This window comes from Scomber japonicus, chromosome 19 (assembly GCF_027409825.1).
Source record: "Scomber japonicus isolate fScoJap1 chromosome 19, fScoJap1.pri, whole genome shotgun sequence".
NCBI classification, from domain to species: Eukaryota; Metazoa; Chordata; class Actinopteri; order Scombriformes; family Scombridae; genus Scomber; species Scomber japonicus.
Window position 1 is genome coordinate 9494379 of NC_070596.1, and position 7329 is coordinate 9501707.

General features: G+C 38.2%; 1 long non-coding RNA gene across 2 annotated transcripts; it reads left to right on the forward strand.

Annotated features, from left to right (window-relative positions):
* The first annotated feature begins 376 nt into the window (after positions 1–376).
* On the forward strand, positions 377–6521 carry LOC128380282 (uncharacterized). 2 transcript variants are annotated; one of them, XR_008323482.1, is made up of 3 exons: positions 377–417; positions 1153–1288; positions 6135–6521. It is a non-coding gene; the product is annotated as an uncharacterized LOC128380282 (long non-coding RNA). The 2 variants fall into 2 exon arrangements; XR_008323481.1 differs by lacking the exon at positions 6135–6521 and adding an exon at positions 2270–2401.
* Positions 6522–7329: the final 808 nt, after the last annotated feature.

Below are 7329 nucleotides of genomic sequence, written 5' to 3' on the forward strand. Positions count from 1 at the left end.
AAAATAAACCACTTAATTTGAATGTTTAACACTGTTCATGGTGAATTAAAAACTCTATAAGCAGATAGCCTTAACAAATCTTTATCATTGTGTTAATAAAGTTCATTACTATTCAAGTTTGTTTGCTCTACATATAAGAGGAGCGTCTAGCGTACAACCTAGCCCCAGAGGTCATAAGGTTGTCCATCTTGACATTTTGGTTAAATCCATTGGTTGTTACGAACTTGTCAGCCAATTGGAAAGGTAGAGGGGCGGGATGTACAGGTGACCCCGAAAGAGTGAAGTCACGGACTGTCAGACAAGAAACAGAAGAGCCGTGGGAACGCTGCTTAAGCTAATGGAAAGAGTTTGGTCATTACTTTGGTGAATGCAGAGAGTCTTACCAACGTGTAACGGACATATTGCAACTTGCAGAAGGTAAATATCTCTAACGTGTTATGGTTGTAGCGCTGGGGCGACGCAAATTTTTCGCATTACGTATTTACGTAGTCAATTACGTCGACGCGTCGGACCAAAACGAAAATTGGCGGCAACGTGTAACAGCAGCAACGCGAGTCAGAGAAAAGTCCCTTCAAGAGAGAAAAGTAACCGCTAAAACAGAGCTTTTAATCAAGAATGGACACTCTGCCCCTGTGTCTAGACAGAAAGCGTAGCGTTAGCAGCATGTTTAGAAGGAGGCGTTCATGTACATGGTTAAGTGTAGGTCACCCACGTTTTGGGAATTCAGTGCTCAGAGCCCAAAACACAATGACTGTAGCGTATCACGTAAAATGAAGGAAATGCTTCCACAGGCAGTTCAAAATCAGTTTGTCGCATCTATTTGGAGAGATTTTGGGAGCAATACTCTGAAGGGCTGTATTAAAGAAATGTTGAATAAATATTGACATGTTATCAGAAATCAATGTTTTTTTTTAAATATTCATTATGTGTTAATTGCCATAGTAATCAAATAATGGGAAAATAATCGATAATCGAAAAAAAATAATCGCTAGATTAATCGTTTAAAAAAATAGTCATTTTGCCCAGCCCTTATGTGTTGATCTGAACTAAGTTTAAAGCAAAATTGTTTAAAAATGAACTCTGCATGAGAAGTAAAGCAGCTTTGGGATGAGTTAAGTGACTGAGAAAAACTTTTTTATGTATTCATTATAGACTGAAGACCAGGAAACACTGCTTTGACTCTATGGAAGAGCAGACTTCTCCCGCTCAGCTATCACTTCATCCGGACTGCTGTTGATGCCAGCCTGTAACCTCACTCATCTTCACCCATGCTTCAACTCAGTGATTTGTGAGTAGGCTAAGAACTAACCAGTGCCTGTGCTGTTTCATTTGGTAGCTTGCATTAACCATAGACTGTATATAAGAAAGGCATTAACAAGTAGAGTGGCCATTTGTTTTAGGTCACTATGCAAGCAAGCACTCGGACCTGCACTGTTTTGTTTTAGTGTAATGGACACTATGTTTATATTGGTTTCAGAGTGAGTGTGGGCCCTGTAGTTAGAAGCTTTACAATTGGTAAACCAGGTCAGTTTTGTTCAATATTTTATATTGTCCTTTTTACTTTCATAATTGGTTTAAATATGTGTTTTCATTAACTCAATTCATTATTTGCACTTAAAGTTCTGTGTGTGTCATATTTATATTTTCAGTGAGATGTGATTTGAATTTAAAAAGGGAATACTAATTAAACACATTTCTTATTCAAAATTAGTGCTTCATACTATACAGTCCTGCTAAGTGGAGGCACAGTCATATATTTGCAATTCATAAAGCTGGTGATTTTATTTCTGTTACACAGGTTATCCATATGGCCTTGCCTATAGTACTACAGCACTTAATAGACAGTTACTAATTAAACAGCTACGTGGGTCTGGTGCTACAGCTGTAAACATTATCTGCTAGTTGAAATCACTGCTGTGCCTAACAATAGCCTCAAAGAGCTGCTGCTTTCTAGTCTTGTTATTCAGATGGAAAACAGTGTTTTGGGCACTTCTTGCAATAATATCTGAAAACAAAGTAAACGTGTTAGTTTGTTTCGTTAATTGTATTTAGCATAACTATATTTATATTTGTATATATTTTAAAAAGTTTGGAATGGAAAAAAATATATATTCAAAGGGAGGGGGCGAAATCACAAAACAATTTGCAGGCTTAGCAGGAGCTAACCTGCGGGAGCAAGATAAAAAACGCTGCTTCGCATCACTCATGTGGCTGTTACCCAAGAGAATCTGTCCTGATTTTCTGAGACCTTTGATCTGGGATTACACAGGGACTGCTGAGGAGAGAACTAAGTGTTTGGTCTGGGAGAGTTCGTGGTGAAGCCTGAGGTGGTCCGGGCCTCTGAAGTCAATGCTGCTGCTGAATCTACTGGAAAGGCTGAAAAAGGTCAAACTTAAGTGAGAAACATGCACTCAGCAAGAATATGGTCAGATCTGGACTAATTAAAATCATGAGGAATTAGGTTTTGTATTCAAGATATGATAAAGAGCAGGTTGAGTTTGAGTCCACTGAGCTTTTTTTTCTGACTATTGTTGCAGGAAAAATACAGCTTATCAGACTAATTCCCTCCTTCTCAGAACTGTCTTATATAACTTCTAATGGATGTTACAAATCCACTAAAATATCATAAATCATTTAACATAATTCATATTTAAAATTTTGTTTTGGAGTATATAAAATCTTAAATCATGACAGAATGTTGAAAACCTCAACTAAAAGCTGTGTTCACCTCATTTAAATGGCCCTGTGATTCACCTCTGTTGAAAGATAAGATTCCAGGGAGCAAGCATTGAAATGGATGTAGCACCCATTCTCACACAGCCTCAGGCCGGACAGCTCACTGTACATTAAGAAGATGTCACCACCCCTCAAACCAAAGGCGTTACACGAAAAATTGCACAATATGTCTATCACACGGCTTGCCTCAGGTCTTTAGACTCAGAGCTGAGATGCCTGCTGGGATCACCTTACATCACCACACTCGCTAACGCCAGCAAGCTGAATCTTCAAGTACAACATCCTTTTTTTGAATGTAGATAAGACAGATATTTATTATTATTATTATTATTATTTTTATTTTCCTCTTTTATTTTTCAATTAACCTGAAATGAACTTACACTTGATTTGGTCTTACCTAAAATGTTTCTTCCCTCTTCCTCCTCTCCTCTCTTTCCCCATCAAAAAGCTTTGAATCAATTTCATGCCCTACAAATGCTGTTTACCCTCTTGGGTGTGAAACATCTGCTGCTGGCTCCCGCTGGCTTCTTGAGCTTTCCTTGCTTTCTCTCTGGCTTTAATGAAAAAAAAAAAAAAACTTCATAAAGAGGCTTGTCGCAGTTCAGGCCCAGTATAGAGAAATGGTCAATGACTCTTTTAATGGGCAGTAAAGAATGGGCAGGTGCAGGGTATTAATTTCCTGTATTTACTAATGAAGGACAGTCTGTTGTTAATTCAACCTACTGTATCTTTAAAGCTGCAATCTGTTCTTTGTATTCAGTGATTTCTAGTGTGAGACTTTGACTTTCTGGTGAAAGCCAGACTTATCTCTGAAACCCAAAGAGTCTTTTACAGTCAATAAAAAATATTCACCATCCGGGAAAGTCTTTTATGAAACACTTTTAAAATATATATTAGTTAAAAAAAATAGAGTTGGATTTATGAACGTCCAATAAATAATATAAGCATTTATCTCTTGTGTCTCGCTCTCCCACTCTTTCCTCTTGTTAAATTTGCTGCTCTGGAGGCTGTCAGATTTGGAGTGATTTTAAAAAGCCTATAATTACTGATGCACCCCAGGGTTTCAATGCAGTGCCACACTTAAACGGCTGAAAAGCAACTGCTTATACCAGAGTGCAATCTGAGGAGAAGATTTACACATCTATAGTGGATGGGTTTTATTATCCGGTAATCTATACTGCGATAGGAAGACGTGTCAAGGCTCAAGGATTGGTCGGTGCGTTTTGTAAGGGACAAAGGAATGTAGCATGAAATCATGTAATCCATATCTAGTATGTTGTCATTCAGAGACATATTAAAAGTTATTTTTAGAGCCTCTAATGAGCATTATGGCCTTATTATAAAACAAATACAACCATATTGAGCAAGGAATACAATTATGTTTTGTGCCTTTTGTTAACTGTGGTTTTCTCTCTTCAGTTACCTTTTGAAATCACAGTATCCATGAAGTGTGCACAGTGATATATACTAGATTGTTATGCTCTTTCCCAGCGTCTTTACAGTTCAAGTAACACTCTTGAAAATGTTTAAAAGGCGGAAGTTTTCAATTCACTTCAACTGTTTTTGCAAGACTGTGACTGGGAAATGCCACTCTCTTTTCTCACTGAGACCTGACCTTTTCTGCTCCCAGACAGTCTCTCCTCTGAGTTTTCTATTACCTCAGCTGGAGATTACCAGGGGCTTCAAACCCACAAGATAAATATTTCCACAGTTATCAAAGCCACTCCATACAGACAGGCAGCAGTCAGGTTTGTATTACAGGTTTGTTTCTAAAAGCTGAAAGCCGATAGATAACTTTGTGTTGCATTATCATGTTAATAGAAACCTCTGCAGATAACAAACATATCAAGTTCCATAGTTAGGAAATTCCTTGGAAAACTGACAGTTATATAACTATAATCTACTGCATGCATATATTGTAGGCCTCCATTTAATTTTGATCGTTAATATAAGCACACACTTGGCTAAATTAGGTTATCTCAGACTCAACTTGTCAAGCCTGGCTCAAAACTGTTACACATGACCTCACTTTCATCTTTAGTCTGAGCTGTCCATTGTCATCTTCTACTATCCTTTGTCAGCTCTATAATTGGTCAACCTCAGCTATACTTGGTCAGCCTCAGAAGTATTTGGACTTTGTCAGCTTGTATTTAATCAGCTTCAGCTGCAGTTTGTCAGCTTCAGATGTATTTTGTCTTGAGCTCTACTAATCTTAACGCTTACATGCTAGCATAACAGCTGTTTTAGAGGCAGCAGGAAACCTGCTTTTTAAGATGCAATCTTACCAATATGTCGTTTCCAAAAAAAATGACCAGCGTCTCAGAGAGTGTCGGGTCTCAGCGTATCGCCACATATTTCTCAGGGTCTCATTAAAGTTTGAACCCTACCGTCAGAGGAAAAACATTGGCAGGAAAAACACTCTCGCTGTTGCCTAGTATTCCAGAGGATTAAGCCAACTTTACAATATGATGCTGATAATGAAGCCACCACAGTCACCCCTGTAAACCATCAGCGAACACTTACATTTTAATCTTGAAAGATGTATTTGATAAAAAAAAGAGAAAAAGCTCCCATAATGCTCACAGTAATCCCAGTGATCACAGCTGTAGTGTGAAATACAGGGCGATAATGCTCTTACCCAGTAGATTAAGGTCAGACTATAGGCGTTAACATGTGCCAGGATGCTAGAGTAGGGATTCAAATAGTGACACACTCATCCGATGCAAACAATGTTACTGAAAATCTTAACTCTAAACATAATAACCTCCTATACGTGGGGCTTAAGGATATTTTCGTTTCATTTTGTCTGATAAGGAAAATTCTTGTTTGGACTCTTAAAACTCACCATATGTTGAGAGGTTCAGAAGAGTATGGGCTGATTTCCTTTTCCTTTTTTTTATCCTTTGCTGTTATTGATATGAAATGGTTCATTACAGAATGCTTACTGTGGTATTTGTGGTGAGTGTTGTGTTGGTACATCTAAGGTGGGCTGTTTCTGTTAACCCTTACCTGTGCCATAAACGGGTCACCACTCCAGGGAGGTGATTATTCTCTAGCCTGGTTAATGGTCCTTACTGACAGCACTTAATGAAAATTAATGAGCAGCTTTAGGATGGCGCGCACACAAATAGGGCAGTGACTGTATTTTGCCTTGCTTTAAGATCCCATATTCAGAAACCAGCCACATTATAAATTTAGGTAGAGACAGAGATACTGTAGACTCACATAGATGGGGGTGGGGGCAGTAAGAGTTTACAAAAATTGTATCAACTTGTGCCAATGTGTTCCTATGCAGAATCAACGTTAAAAATAAATCAAACCCACTGCATTAATACCCCAAATTTACTTGATGAAATGAACTCCGGAATGTATTTCTGTCTAATAATAACACATTTCAGATCCTGGCCAAGCCCCTGATGAACTACCTTGGCAGTATTCTTGCTTCATCATCCAGTCATTGGTGGGCCCAGCTGGCTGCAGAGAGAAAGCAACAACGGCTAGAAGAGATCAGCCATCGTTCTTAAGCCCGTGAGAATCCCATTAATGAGTATTAATGGATGTCTTGGAATTCCGTGATCCCCACAACATAGATCGGATGTACAGCCTCTTAACCTGACTGGGTCTGAAAGATTAGGTCTTACTGGATTTACAGATGGATACATTACAAACACATTACATTAGATACTTAGTGGCTTTGGAGACTTGTGCATGTTTGTAAACAGAGTTGATCTCCAACAAAGTCGGTCACTGGCTTGGTCATTGGGGGATGAAAGTCAGTAGGTAAGTGTCACACAGTGAGCAGCTGTTAATGATGATGATCTCATTAACAGTATTTCAGACATATTTAGATTCCATAGATTTTATCACTGAATTCAGGACTGTTTGCATCACGTTAGCCAAAGAGATAATAGGGTTTTTTTTAAGTAGCAAAAATTTGAAACATTTTTGCAATATGCTGTATTTTCAGTCGGGTCGCAGTGCAGAGCCAGAGTTAACATTTGCTTTTACAAAGTTCCTTTACCTCTATATATGTCTGCAGTTACATCATTACAGCCACATTGTCATATTTTTGCCTTTTGGCGCATAAATTAGTAAAAATAATTATTAACTGTATCAGATAGATTTCAGTGAAGTTACACCTGAGAAAGAATTCACTGTTTAGTTGGTGGACATTAGTACATGTTCAGGCTTTATGGTATGGGGTCATTGTAGGTTAAAGTTTGGGTTAGTTGTTGTAGAGTTCATAAATCACAGCTTGAAATGATACATTAAACCCAAATGGAAAAAAAAGCCACATTGTTTGCTGTGTTTTCCACATTGTAGTTTCACTTTAAAACAAAACATCATTAGATGCTGCTGACTTGAGATATAATTAATCTCACCAACATGCTCCAGCAGATTAAAAAAACAACAACACTTTGCTTCAAGGAGAGCAGTGCATTTACAGGTCAAAACACATTTGTTACACAGTGGCCCACAGCCAGACATCATGTTTATTGTTTCCCGCTTCCATTTGAGTCTATTTTCTCTATAGCACATGATGTCCAAGTCCATGACTTCACTCACTTTCACTTAAGTAGCTGTTGTGTTGCT